At 40.3% G+C, this 14636-nt stretch overlaps 1 protein-coding gene across 2 annotated transcripts in view; it reads right to left on the bottom strand.

The window, feature by feature from the left end:
- adamts6 (ADAM metallopeptidase with thrombospondin type 1 motif, 6) overlaps nucleotides 1-14636 on the bottom strand; it is a 339528-nt gene that overhangs the window by 320438 nt on the left and 4454 nt on the right. The window contains exon 1 of one of the 2 annotated variants that reach the window (XM_072570790.1): nucleotides 1827-1912. The exons of the other annotated variant lie outside the window; for it this stretch is intronic. The gene's annotated coding sequence lies outside the window, so the exon portion shown is untranslated. Of the gene's footprint in view, nucleotides 1-1826; nucleotides 1913-14636 lie in introns of those variants that run through there. 2 annotated transcript variants of the gene reach the window in all.

Raw genomic sequence — 14636 nt, 5'->3', positions numbered from 1 at the left:
TTTCTTACTGCTGCTGTACTGCACAAAATCATTGACTTCAATGATTTTTCTGTTGTTTTGTTCTGGCAGCTCAGAGCTACATAGTTCATTTCCATACCTTGGCCTCATTAGTTTGTCTTTGTCCACATTAAATGTCATTTATCATTCTTGAGACAACCTTCTCAATTAATTCAGATCCTTTTACATCAGATTTGGGTTTTCATTATTGTTAATAATCACCTAAGAAATAATGTCATCAAGGTACCCAACGCACTTTGTTTAGGTCTGAGCTACCGAATATTTATACGATTCATATGGTATCCTCACAGAGCCTTAAGTCACACTGCTGACAATCATTGCTATTTTGATAGGACTGGATTACACCCAGTCGTTTTTTTACTCTTTTTTTCTCCATTTACAACCCATTAAAAAAAACTTCCCTCTGATGTCTTGCCTTTGTCATCTACAAATTAATAACTTATGTGGTACTGTCTCACAATCATTAATGAAATTTAATTATATCACTTTCACAGAAGCTTTATTGTTAAGAAGGCCCAAAACGTTCTCAAAAAATATTTGTAAATTAGTTGGACAACATGTGTGCACTGTGAATGGGAAAGTTTAAGTTTTATGACTGTGGCTTTTACGTTATAAACTTTTCACTTTGCTGGAGTTACTGAGGGAGATTATATTGTTTGCTCACAGGACAAAAGTAAATTTAGCAAATGATTCATGTCAAAATTTTCTTCACATATCATCCAGAGGATAATTATCGATTAAACCATTTGGCCACCTTCTTCTGTTGTTTGGGTATTCTTGATGGGTGCACTATCTTGCTGAAGAGCGGTTTGTCGGAATCTAAGGTATTTTCATATTTCAATAACAATATACATTTTGATGTAATGTTAGGTCTCCAGTTTTGCTTCTCTCTTCACAGTCTAGCATATTTGACATTTCCTTTACATATTTAACAATTAACCCTTCACTCACATCTCTTTAAAATCTACAACATTTCTCTGTGCATTATTTTTAACAGTTTGGCTGTGGCAGAGGTTGCATCTTAGAGGAGGAATTCATGATCAATTTGATCTTCTTGGCTAGTTCTGATTATTTAGAGGGCTCAGGGGGACAAATTTTATTTCCTAATTAACATTACATTTGGTCTGACTTTTTCCTTCTCCCTGAAAAGTTTTGATACCTAAAGGGTAAAAGATTTCTTGACATTATGCACAAATTATCACAACTGTATGGGACAGACTAAATGACCTAGCTCATCTTTTCCACTCTGATGTTTTCATTCTAATTTTAAGAAAAAATCGAGTAGTTTGAAACAAGTCAAACGTGACTGGAAAACTGGATACTTAGAAGACATAAGGAGTAATAACCCCCAGTAGGATTATATTGAACAAGAAAAATAAAAATAAAATATTTTAAAATCAGATTCTAGCAGCACCACATTGTTTTGTACTTATGTTAAAATAAAAGAACCATCTACATTTCTCCTCAACCATCAATTTATAGAGATTACTGCAGAGAGAATGGCTACCAATGCATTCAGTGACTGCAGTCTGTATTCCCATTCTCCATGTGCATGCCTTGTAAAAGAATTTTGACAGATTGCAAACGGCCTGGCTAAGTCCTAACATATATTCCAATCATATACATATTCAACCGGGGTCCCTGGATTGCAATTGAAAACAGGCATTCTCAAATGTTCCTTCTGAGTTCCAAGATGGCTGAGTTTATATCTAGCACTACACAATCTGACTCTGATGCACTGCTGACAGTCTTTTCCCTCGATAAAAGGATGGCTTGTCCATAGTAATCCAATCTGTATTAAGCATTACCTGCTGTGGTTCAGGAACCCCACTCCACCGATGTCTGCAACCTGTACTGCAGAAGAAGACAGTGAGCCAAAGGCCTTCTGATGGCCCTCCAAGAGCCAGCCTCCAGAAATCTTCTAGGTTCTCACTTATGAAATGCTTAGTGTATTAACTGGTGCTGCCTGACCTGCTGAGTGTTCCCAGTGTCACTGTTCTTCTTTCACAATTCCAGTATTTGCAGCATCTGCATTCCTCGCTTTCTCTTAATTACTAACTGCTACTCTTAAAATTGTTTTGGACAGTTGCAGTTAAATTACTGGTGATAAATGTATAATTATGCAGTCAGCTTCAGAACAAACATCCTGAATCAACAACGTCTTTAGCTCTGAGACTGCAAATCAAATCTTTAATGCATAGCTGATTCATTCTGTTAGCTTAAATTGAAATGCTTCCAGCAGGGCTTTTGACAGTGGGCAAGTGCATTGCCGCTGTGCTCTGAGCTCACAAAGGTGCTGAGCTCATACTTGGTCTAATTTCAGCTGTGATGGTAGTAGAATTATTCATACCATCATTTGGCAAGGAAACAGGGAGTGGGAGAAAGCCGATGGTCTAGCTGCTCTTCACCATTAAATGATTCCTGCTTAAAAGTATTTAACATACTGATTGAGTCTGCTAATACTCATTGATTTGGGCCCCATTACTAGATAAAAGACATTTGAGTGAGCAACAATGGATCCATTTCCTAATCTCTGTCAAGTCCTTCAGATGGGAAAGAATATTGTTGCTTTCTCATATTCACTAAACTGTAAATAACTAATTCTCAGTCATGTGGACCAAACATAATGAAATGGTTTGGTAGAAAATAAAGTGACACTACATAATGTGGAAACAGCAAAAGCTGATCATTTTATCGGGGAAAGGGAAGTTCGGAAAGTACATTTTGTTTATTGCACACCACAGACAAACTGCCTTCAGATTTAAAGGAGATTGCATTTAAACAGGAAGCCTTTATCCACACATTCATTTTTGAGCAAGATATTTCTGTTTACACACATTGCGTAATGAATTTGGGAGAGATAAACAAGCAGTACCACCCACAAATAAAAACAGAAACTTCATTACTGTGGAAAAGGAATGCAGATAAAACAAAATCACAAATTCTGTTTGCTTTCTTTGATTTCATATTTCTTTGAATTTTCCTGTGCCCATACTAGACAGGCTACCTCTGGCTGCACAACAGTAATATGAAACCTGCGCACCCCAGCACCAGCATGCATTACATTTATAGGAAGCCTAAGTCTATCTATCTCTCTCACACACAAACACATTCCTCTCTCTCTCTCTCTCTCTCTCTGTCTTCAAGATGCTCATCAAATCTGGCCTCTTTTTAAGATGTTTGGTTTCAAGCCCTGACATGGTTTATTGTTGCATTCTTGACTGTGACATGCCTTGGGATGCTTGTAAACTGTATTAAAGGGACTAACATATAAATACATTTGCAGGAAGTCTCCAAGAGTCTTTCTGCAGCACCTCCCAAACTCAATCTCCATCACTCACGGACAGGACAGTATATTGATCTACAGAGAATGGAGTGGAGTAACTGCACTTGGCATCAAGGACAGCATCTGACCAGACATAAAAGCTGTCACCAGTCGAAGCCTGATTATTATAAACATGGTCAAGGCATGGAGGATGATGCAGCAGGGCAAGGACAACTGCAATAAGACCTCACCATTTATCCCCTTAGTTGGAGCCCCAGGATTTAGGCTGGGGTCAATGGATTCTGGCTTTAAAGCATGGGAGGCCAAGGGAGTCTCCTGTTTGGGAGACCTATTTGAGGGAGAAGTCCTGATGTCTTTGACCAGCTGAGTCACAAATATGGGCTACCAAGGAGGAACCTCTTCCAATATTTTCAGATTAGGGTTTATATATAGCCCTACAAGTCCAACATGGAGAAAAGAGTGTTGCGATGCACAGTCACTCTCTCGGTCAGTACTCTCTACCATTTACAGAGAGGGGTCACCTTGGAAGATATGGAAAGACTCTACGGAGTCTGGAGTTGGGGAAAATTTTGTCTGAAACATGGGAGAATGTGAAAAAGACTTTGATATGCAATAAAGAGCAGGCTTTACAACTGAAGATTCTCCACAGAGCCCATATGGCCCTGGAGCAATTAGCAAAATTCAAGAAAGGAACATTTCCAGGGTGCCCTAAATGTAAAACAAGCACCGGCACCCTGACACATTGTCTGTGGTCATGCCATAAGATCCGTAGGTAATGGGGTGTTATAGTGAATGAAGTGGAAGAGATCCTGGGAATTGAACTTAAGACGGATCCAGTATCCCTTCTTTTGGGACTGCTGAAACTCGAGATGAACATGGGAAGGGATTATTCAACATTCTCATATGTTATGCAAAGAAGAACATTTTAATGAGCCGGACCTCAAAAAACACCCCCAGGTCTCATGGGGTGGTGTATATTAGTGATGGAGCACGCTCACTAGCTCCATCACTAATATACACCAGAAAATGGAACTATTCTATAAGACGCGGCGGCCCTTTTTAAATTACATCAACACAGACTTGTCAACCATATTGTCCAGGGCCTTTATATAGCCGTGAAGGCTGGATTTGGTGGCCCAGGGGCTTTGGGGGGAGGAAGCTTGAATAAGTACGGGGATAATAACTGATGCTCCCTCGGATGGGAGCCTTGGTGGGGTGTGTTGGTGGTGTCATTTAATTTATTTTAAGTTCATTTAAGTTGATTTTATCCAACTTGACCTAATCTAAGTTAGGCTCGTCTAGTATAATTTAAACTACTTTAAACTAATTTGCTAACTTCATCTATTTATTGAATTGTAACATTGAAAGATTGTTCTGTACCTTTGTGATAGTTTTGGTTTGGTTTGTAGAGTAGTCGGTAGCTTATTATTAATGTTTTTGTAACATAAGATTGTTGTACTACCTTTTGCACTTTTATAATTTCATAAAAAATAAAAACCTTTTTCAATAAAAAGAAACCTGGAAGTCTGGTAAAACTAGAATCAATGGGTATTGAGCAAGCTTTCCACTGGTAGAAATCATACCTGCTGTAAGATAGCTTTGGTTATTGGAGGTCACCTCCATGAATTTGTCAGTGTAGTGTCCTTGAACCGCTCACCTTCAGCTGCTTCCTTTTAAGGTCAGGAGTGGGAATGTTCACTGATGATTTTACAGTGCAAGAGTTCCATTTCCTCCTCTCTGGCTATTGAAGCAATCCATGTTCAACAAGCCCTGGGACAACTTTAGGCTGAGGCTGCAAAGTGCAATTCACATTAACGAAACACGAGTGCCAGACAATAACCATCTCCAGTAAAAGAAGGTCTAACTAACTCTCCATAGCTTTCAGTAGTATTACTTCATCAACCTCCTTGGAATGTCCATTGACTCTAAACTAAAACCTCCTCACTCCTCAAAGCCTTTCCACCACCAAAAAGGCACAATTCAGGAATTTCTTCCCCTTGATTGAACGTATGCAGATTCAAGATGACTCAGGGAAGCTCTACACCATCCAGGACAAAGTAGCTCATATAATTAGCATCTCATCTACCCTCAATGTTCACTTGCACCACTGCCGATGCACAGGTGCAGCAATGTTTACAAAAGACATACTGCATTAACTCACCAAGGTATCAATCCTTTGATAGCATCTTCCAAACCTGTAACCTCTACTACCTAGAAGAACAAGGGCTGTAGATACATTGGAACATCAATGTCTGCAAGTTCCATTCTGAGTCACACACCATCCTTTCTTGAAGCTATCCAGGCTACGTTGTTCTTTCACTGCCACTGGATTAGGATCCTATAAACTACTTCATTAACAGGATTGTGGATGTGCTTCCACCAGATGGACAGTGCTTAAAGAAAGTAACTTACTGTCTCAAAAGCAATTTGGCAACAAGGGGGAGGTGGGGGAGGTGTGGCATTGTTGATCAGGGCCAATATTACAGTTGTAGAAAGGATATTTGGGGATTCGTTAACTGAGTTAGTATGGGCTAAGGTTAGAAACAGAAAAGGAGAAGTCACCATGCTGGGAGTTTTCTATAGGCCTCCGAATAGTCCCAGAGATGTAGAGGAAAGGATAGCAAAGATGATTCTCGATAGGAGTAAGAGAGGCAGGGTAGTTGTCATGGGGGACTTCAACTATCCAAATGTTGACTGGGATTACTACAGTACGAGTACTATAGATGGGACAGTTTTTGTCCAATGTGTGCAGGAGGGCTTCTTGACACAGTATGTAGACAGGCCTACAAGGGGTGAAGCCACTTTAGACTTAGTACTGGGTAACGAGCCTGGCCAGGTGTTAGATTTGGAAGTAGGGATCACTTTGGAGACAACGATCACAATTCTGTCAGGTTTACTTTAGTGATGGAAAGGTATAGGTGTACTCCACCGAGCAAGAGTTACAGCTGGGGGAAGGGAAATCACAATGCAATTGGGAAAGATTTAGAAATCGTAGAATGGGGAAGGAAACTGCAGGGGATGAGCACATTAAAAATGTGGAGCTTATTCAAGGAAAAGCTCTATTGTGTCCTAGATAAGTATGTACCTGTCAGGCAGGGAGGAAGATATAGAACATGTGAGCCGTGGTTTACTAAAGAAGTGGAATCCCTGGTCAAGAAGAACAAGAAGGCTTATGTTAGGACAAAATGTGAAAACTTAGTTAGGGCGCTTGAGGGTTAGAAGGAAGTCAGGAAAGACCTAAAAAAAGAGCTCAGAAGAGCCAGGAGGGGACATGAGAAGTTGTTGGCAGATAGGATCAGGGTTAACCCTAAGGCTTTTCATAGGTATGTCAGGAATAAAAGAATGATGAGAGTTAAATTAGGGCCAATCAAGAATAAAGTGGGAAGTTGTGTGTGGAGTCAGAGGAGATAGGGGAAGCACTAAATAAATATTTTTCGACAGTATTCACTATAGAAAATGAAAATGTTGGCGAGGAAGATACAGAGATACTTGCATCTAGACTAGAAGAGATTAAGGTTCACAAGGAAGAGGTATTAGAAATACTGCAGAGTGTGAAAACAGAGTGTGAGATCTATCCTAGGATCCTCTGGGAAGCAAGGGAAGAGATTGCCGAGCCTTTGGCATTGATCTTCAAATCATCATTGTCTACAGGAATAGTGCTAGGGGACTGGAGGATATCAAATGTGGTTCCCTTGTTCAAAAAGGGTAGTAGAGACAACCCTGGTAATTACAGACCAGTGAGTCTCACTTTAGTTGTTGGTAAAGTGTTGGAAAAGGTTGTAAGAGAAAGGATTTATAACCATCTAGAAAAGAATAATCTGACCAGGGACAGTCAACACGGTTTTGTGAAGGGTAGCTCATGCCTAACGAATCTTATTGAGTTTTTTGACAAAGTGACCAAACAGGTAGATGAAAGTAAACCGGTTGATGTGGTGTATATGGATTTCAGCAAGGTGTTCGATAAGGTTCCCCACAGTAGGCTGTTATACAAAATGCGGAGAAATGGGATTATAGGAGACATAGCAGTTTGGATCAGTAATTGGCTTGCTGAAAGAAAACAGAGGGTTGTAGTTGATGGAACATGTTCATCTTGCTGTCCAGTTACTAGCAGCATATTGCAAGGGTCGGTGTTGGGTCCACTGCTGTTCGTCATTTTAATAAATGACCTGGATGAGGGCTTAGAAGGGTGGGTTAGTAAATTTGCGGAAGACACTAAGGTCGGTGGAGTTGTGGATAGTGACGAACGATGTAGTAGGTTGCAGAGATACATAGATAGGATGCAGAGCTGGACTGAGAGATGGCAAATGGAGTTTAATGTGGACAAGTGTGAGGTGATACACTTTGGATGGAGTAATTGGAATGCAAAGTACTGGGCTAATGGTAAGATTCTTGGGAGTGCAGATGAGCAGAGAGATCTCGGTGTCCATGTACACAGATCCCTGAAAGTTGCCACCCAGATTGACAGGGTTGTTAAGAAGGCATACAGCGTTTTGCCTTTATTAATAGAGGGATTGAGTTCCGAGGCCAGGAGGTTATGCTGCAGCTGTATAAAGCTCTTGGAGTATTGTGTACAGTTCTGGTCACCGCATTATAAGAAGAATGTGGAAGCTTTGGAAAGGGTGCAGAGGAGATTTACTAGGATGTTGTCTGGTATGGAAGGAATGTCTTATGAGGAAAGGCTGAGGGCCTTGAGGCTGTTCTCGTTAGAGAGAAGAAGGTTGAGAGGTGACTTAATAGAGACATACAAGATAATCAGAGGGTTAGATAGTGTGGGCAGGGAGAGCTTTTTTCCAAGTATGGTGATGGCAAACACGAGGGGACACAACTTTAAAGTGAGGGGAGATAGGTATAAGACAGATGTCAGAGGTAGTTTCTTTACTTAGAGAGTAGTAAGGATATGGAATGCTTTGCCTGCAATGGTAGTAGATTCGCCAAGTTTAAGTGCATTCAAGTTGTCATTGAATAGTGTAGGTGGGATGGGCTTCAGATTAGTATGGCAGGGCGGTGCAACATCGAGGGCTGAAGGGCCTGTGCTGCACTGTAATGTTCTATGTTCTATATAAGTGATGGCCTTGCCAAAAATGCTAACATCCCATGAACAAACAAATGAAACATCATGCTGCTGCTTATAGCTACTCCTGCCGCTTGATCTGCTGTCATGATTTGCAACACTCATCCCCAACACACTCCAGAAGCACATCCTCTCCAGCTTTAATACTCAGTTGGTTTACTCAATCTGCACAGATTGAAGTTGCCCATAATATAATCACTATAATCCTCTCTCATCTCCTGATTAGTAATTGCACCAACACTACCACTACCACCAGAATGTCTCACACTCCTCTTTTAGTCTGTCAGCCAGGGCTCCCTGGTTGGGGCTATTAATTTGGTCCAATCAAGGAACTCATTCTATGAGGCCCACCTGGCTGTCCTTGTTATAATCACTACACTCTCCCTGTGATCTTTGCACACCAGAACAGGTGGACAGTATCTGGGTTTAGGGCTTCGTCCAAATGATGGCACTTTGATTGGAGCAGCATTTTCTCAGTTCTGGCTCTGGTCATCTTGGTCTGGCTTGTGGTTGAGTTATAAAGTTGATCTTAATAAATATGTCATCAAGCCGAAGGAACTTGAGATTTCCCTGTATTCTTTTATTTGTGAGTTTTGATTGGATTTCTTGATTTGAGCCCATCACTTTTCATTTTCATATTTTTCTCCTTTATTTTGCTTTTTCCTTTATCCTTATTTCATTCCTACTTTTCTGTCATTGTGCTTTGTTTTGTTTCGTTTCTTTTCTCCCCTCTCAATAATGTTTTATTCCACTCCATCTCCTTCCTAATCTTCTCTCTTTCCCAGGCTGACTCCCTCTTAGGTCAGCCAATCGTTTCCCTCTGTGCCTATCTTGGCATCTTCTGAAGGAGTCATCATTATTCATGGCTGTGTCCTTATTTGAGCAGCAATTCCACTGCCACACCTTATTGTCTCGTTTATCTTCCATAGATTGTGTCAAGGGTTGTTAGTTTGTTTGATGCTGTTCCCTGAAGGCATTGGGAGCTGGGTCATTGAATTTGTTTACAACTGAGTGAGACAGATTTTGTACCGACGACGGGGGTGGGGGGGGGGAGGGGGGGAATCACAGATAATGGAAAGCAAATGGAATTAAGGCCACAATGTGATCAGCCATGATTCTATTGAAGGTTAGAGGATGCTGGAACAGCCAAATAGCCAATAGCTGCCGAGTCCTGTACTTCTATGTTCCCTAGAACCCACTGAACTGGAGTAGAAACAAGTCATCCTTGACCCAACTGCACATGCCAAGGAAAAGAGAGGAATTCCATGATCTATGCATAACCCTAAATAAAAATCAGAATCAGTTTTGAATGTTTCAGTTCAACAACATAGACTGAAACAGCTTTTCAAGAGTGAGAGTTCCAGATCTGCTCCACCATTTGTGTGGCAAAGAGATTCCTGAATGATCCAGTGGTAACTTTAAAGTTATGTTCCCAGATCCATTCATGCCTTCCAGCAGTGGATATAATTTCTCTCTGTGTGATCTATTGATTTGTTTTAAAGCATATTGGCCATATTTAATTTCAATCTTCTCAATGCAAAGGGCTACAGCTAGGGCTGGTTAATTCAACCAGTTCTCATAATTTAACCCTTTCAGCCCCAGGTTAATTCTGGTCAATGTGCACTGTATTCTTCCAAAGTCAATGTGCACATGAAGAAGTGTCAATGGTCTGGAAACATTAACACTGCTTTCTCTTCACAGATGCTGTCAGATCTGTTAGGTTTCTCAGCAATTTCTGTTTTATTTCCATATTTAACTCCCTGAGGTGTACATTACAGGTTCAATGCAGTCATTCCAAAGTTCTGCATAGCTTTTTAATTCTTTCATGGGATGTGGGCATTTTGTTGTCCATCCCTTATTTTCCTTGAACTGAGTGATTTGGTAGGCTCTTTCACAGGACAGTTAAGAGCTAACCACATTACTGTGGGTCCGGAGGTCACATAGGCCAGACTGCGCAATGAGAGCAGATGTCTTTTCATAAAGAGCCTCTGTGAAGCAGGTGAGTTTTACAACAATCAATGATACCACTAAATAAAAAGAGCACTCCAGATCAAGTAAATAGGGCAAGGAGGCTTGGGTACAAATTAATAGAAAGTAAATTTATGCATGTTTTTGCACAAAGGATGACCAGCATGCAGTGTAATTTCCTGGGAATTGTGGCATGAATCAGAACTTACTTTGATGCTGTGATGCTGAGATCCTGGCATGAGTTAGATGGTTGCTTAAAAATGTGTTGCTGGAAAGGAGAGCTCTGATCTCCAGCATCTGCAGTCCTCACTTTCTCCGAGTTGATTTTAACCCACTGCGAATTCTCTTGCAAGGATGCCTTCCTTGAAGAAGCTCTCCTCCTCCTGACCTGCTGTGTTTTTCCAGCAACACATTTCTAAGCTCTGATCCCCAGTATCTGCAGTCCTCACTTTCTCCTCCTTCATGAGTTAGATGGTTGATTGGCTTCCCTCTTAGCTCTACAGTCATGAATTCTCTCCCTAAATCTCCTACTCTCTGTCTTTATCTCTCCCTTCTTCTCTATCTATCTCTCACACTCAGACTCCTCTCTCTCTCTTTTCAAAATGCACATCAAACCGGACCCCTCTTTAAGATGTTTGGTCTCATATCCTGATATGGCTTGATGTTGCATTTTTGTCTGTGACATGCCTTGGGATGCTTGAAAATTGCATTAAAGGGACTAATATACACGTTGTTATTATTGTCAAAGCAATAAGGCATGGAGATGAGGGTAAATTTATCTAAAATATAAACACACTTTACCTTCAGCCTAAAATAATAGCAAAGTACAGCAGAAGCTGGAGATCTGAAATGAAGATAGATGGTGCTGAAGAAACTCAACAGGAACCATAGCATCTATGGAGAGAGAAACTGCAGTTTCTTCTGAAGAAGAGGCACATTGGTCTTAATGTTAACTCTCTTTCTCTATCCACAAAAGCTTCCAGCCCTGCTGAGTGTCTACAGACTTTCCTTTTTCATTTACCTTCAGCATTGACTCACTCTCCAGAAAAAAAAATCATCGCTCACCAGGAGGTTGAGGGGTGACCTTATAGAGGTTTACAAAATCATGAGGAGCATAGACAAGATGAGTAGCAAGGGTCTTTTCCATAGGTTAGGAGAGTTAAAAACTAGAAGGCATATTTTTAATGTGAGGGGAGAAAGATTTAAAAGAGACCTGATGGACAACTCTTTCACACAGAGGGTGGTTCATATGTGAATGAACTGCCAGAGGAAATAGGTAAAAACAATGACTGCAGATGCTGAAAACCAAATACTGGATTAGTGGTGCTGGAAGAGCACAGCAGTTCAGGCAGCATCCAACAAGCAGTGAAATCGATGTTACGGGCAAAAGCCCTTCATCAGGAATAGGCTTTTGCCCGAAACGTCGATTTCGCTGCTTGTTGGATGCTGCCTAAACTGCTGTGCCAGAGGAAATAGTAGAGGCAGATATAGTTACAGCATTTAAAAGACATTTGGACAGGTATGTGAATAAGAAAGGTTTAGAGGTATATGGGCCAAATGCAGGCAAGTGGAGTTTTTGTTTAATATAGAAAATGTAGTCAGCATTGACAAAGGGCCCATTTCCATGCTGTATGACTCTATGACTCTATAAGAGCTTCATAACACCTCTCCTGAATGGTCTGGCCCTCATCCTCAGACCATGTCCCCTAGTTCTAGAATCTCCAATGACTGGAAGTAGTTTATCTTTCTTTACCTCTCTGTATCATTTGATATTTTGAAAACTTCAATCAGATCACCACTTAACCTTACATATTCCAGAGAAAACAAGCTAATCTCTCCTCATAACTTAACCTTTTAAGTCCAGGTATCATTCTCGCAACCTTTATTGTACTTCCTCCCAGATCAATGCGTTCCTCATAAGGTATGGCGTCCAGATCTGCTCATAGTACTCCAAGTGGGATCTAATCAGGGTTTTGTATAACTGCAGCATAACTTCTGTATCCCTGTACTCCAGTCCTCTAGAAATAAAGGCCAGCATTCCATTAGCTTTCTTGATGATCTTCTGCACCTGATTGTGACCTTTTAAAGATCTATGCACCCGAACCCCAATATTTCTTTAGACGTTTTAACTGGTATGTAAAGCCAGAATAAGTTTTCACTTTAAAAGCATAGGATGAAAGGAGTGGATATTTTTCTCTGTCCCCACAAAGTCACTTTACTGGAGGAGAGGTCATTGATGAAGCAGCTGAAGGTAGTATACCCTGGTCAGAGTCTGAAGAAAATCCTGCAGCAATCTTTTTTTGTGCCAGGTATAATTCCAACTATTGGAAACTTTTCCCATCCAATTGACATCACTTTTACTGTTCTTTTCTGATGCCTTGATCTGAAGTGTACTCATTCATATTGCTGCCCACCTCACCAGGAGAATGAGAAGAATTTCCAGAGTCCTGTCACTGTATAGCAACAACATAAAATTAACCTCAATCAACATTTTAAAAAATCTGATCATTATCACATAATTGCAAGAGGAAGTTTGCTGAGCACAAATAATGCCCATTTCCCACATTACAACATTAACTTCAAAGGGACTTCATTGGCTGTAAAACATTTGAGACAAAGGGACTATAAAAATATCAAGTTTTTTTCAACACCACAGTTCAGGACACAAATAGCATTTACTCATTTTTCCTCAGTTCTCAGTTCCATTTGGAAGAATATATCCACCAGATAAACCTAGATCTCTAAAATAAATATAAAGACTACCAACCATTTGATTGAAAAATGTTGCTCGGTTCAAGTGAGCGTAAGGCAAGTGTAGTAGGAGAGTGGTTCCTAAGAAGTTGAAATATAACCTCAAGCCTGAGACCCAAATGTGTTAATTAGACACCTGTACCTTTCACATCTGTCAGCAGCGATGTCATCATTCCTGATTGTTTTCATGATGACAGTGCCTCTGGCATCTCCTCTCGAGTGTGGAAAAGTGAAGATTCTCTTCTCAACCTACTTATTACATATTACTATTTTAAAGAGAAAGAATGCTTTGCCTTCAATGTTTCAGAGAAAAGGAAATGAAAGTCCAAATCTTTCAACAGGTCAGTGCTATGTCAATAAAATTGGTAAGTCTTTTTTTCTGTTTTGGGCACAAAACAGAAACAATCTTTTCATATTCTCATGCAGAATTATGCATGGATGCTGACTCTGAATCGGAAAGACATTCTTCTTTGTTGCTCTGTTAACAGTTAGTAACATACTGGAATGCAAGGTCAGATATCAAAGTAAAAATATAGGCTCCAGACAACTTATAATTAACAGTTTGTTTCAGCTTAGTAAATATTTGATGAATGAACATTTCTATTTATTTCTGCAAATGAGCATAAAGGAATTATTTTTTAAAATCTCATTTGACTTCCTTCTGACTCGTGTAGTACTATTCTCCCTTTAAAGTGACCCCATTCTCCTGTGTAAATGGGAAATACCTATTCAGGCTTTGTTCTAGGCTGTAAGATCTGAAAGTTATTGCATGAGACCATAGCCTTGAGTTCAATATGTTCAACATCAGGTCCCATGCTTTTCTTCTTAAGTTTTAGTCAAGGGACATGGGCTTTGCTGTCTGAGCCAGGATGGTTTACAACAAACAAGCTTTGAATCACATTCTGTGCTAAAACTTACTGTTGTCAAATATAACAAGGACAAGAATTTTCAAAATAACACATATATATTGTATTAAGCACCTCATGCATCTAAAAAATGTCTGAAGTTGCTTCAGAGATGTTGTTTTGTTGAAAAAAGTGAACATCAAGCTACAAAAAAAACAGATATCGGAAGAAGTGATCAAGAATCTTACCAAAGAGATAGGTTTTATAAAGGGTCTAAATAATAGAAGTTTAAAGGGGAAATGAAGGAACATCAATCTTCGAAGACAGAAAACATATGATAGAGCAAACGGGGCTGGATGCTCAAGAAGTGAGAGAAGTGAAGTGTTCCTAAGAGTTATTAGATTAAATTCCCTACAGTATGGTAATAGGCCCTTCGGCCCAACAAGTCCATACTGACCCTCTGAAGAGTAATCCACCCACACCCATTCCCCTACCTTGTATTTCCCCCTGACTAATGCACCTAACACTATGGGCAATTTAGCATGGCCAATGCACCTAACCTGCACATCTTTGGATTGTGGGAGGAAACCAGACCACCCGGAGGAAACCCAAACAGACACAGGGAGAATTTGCAACTCCACACAGACAGTTACCCGAGGCAGGAATTGAACCCAGGTCCCTGATGCTGTGAAGCAGC

Source organism: Chiloscyllium punctatum, chromosome 1, assembly GCF_047496795.1.
Source record: "Chiloscyllium punctatum isolate Juve2018m chromosome 1, sChiPun1.3, whole genome shotgun sequence".
Classification (NCBI taxonomy): Eukaryota; Metazoa; Chordata; class Chondrichthyes; order Orectolobiformes; family Hemiscylliidae; genus Chiloscyllium; species Chiloscyllium punctatum.
Note: the sequence above shows the minus strand (reverse complement) of the source record. Positions and strands in the feature narration are given on the sequence as shown.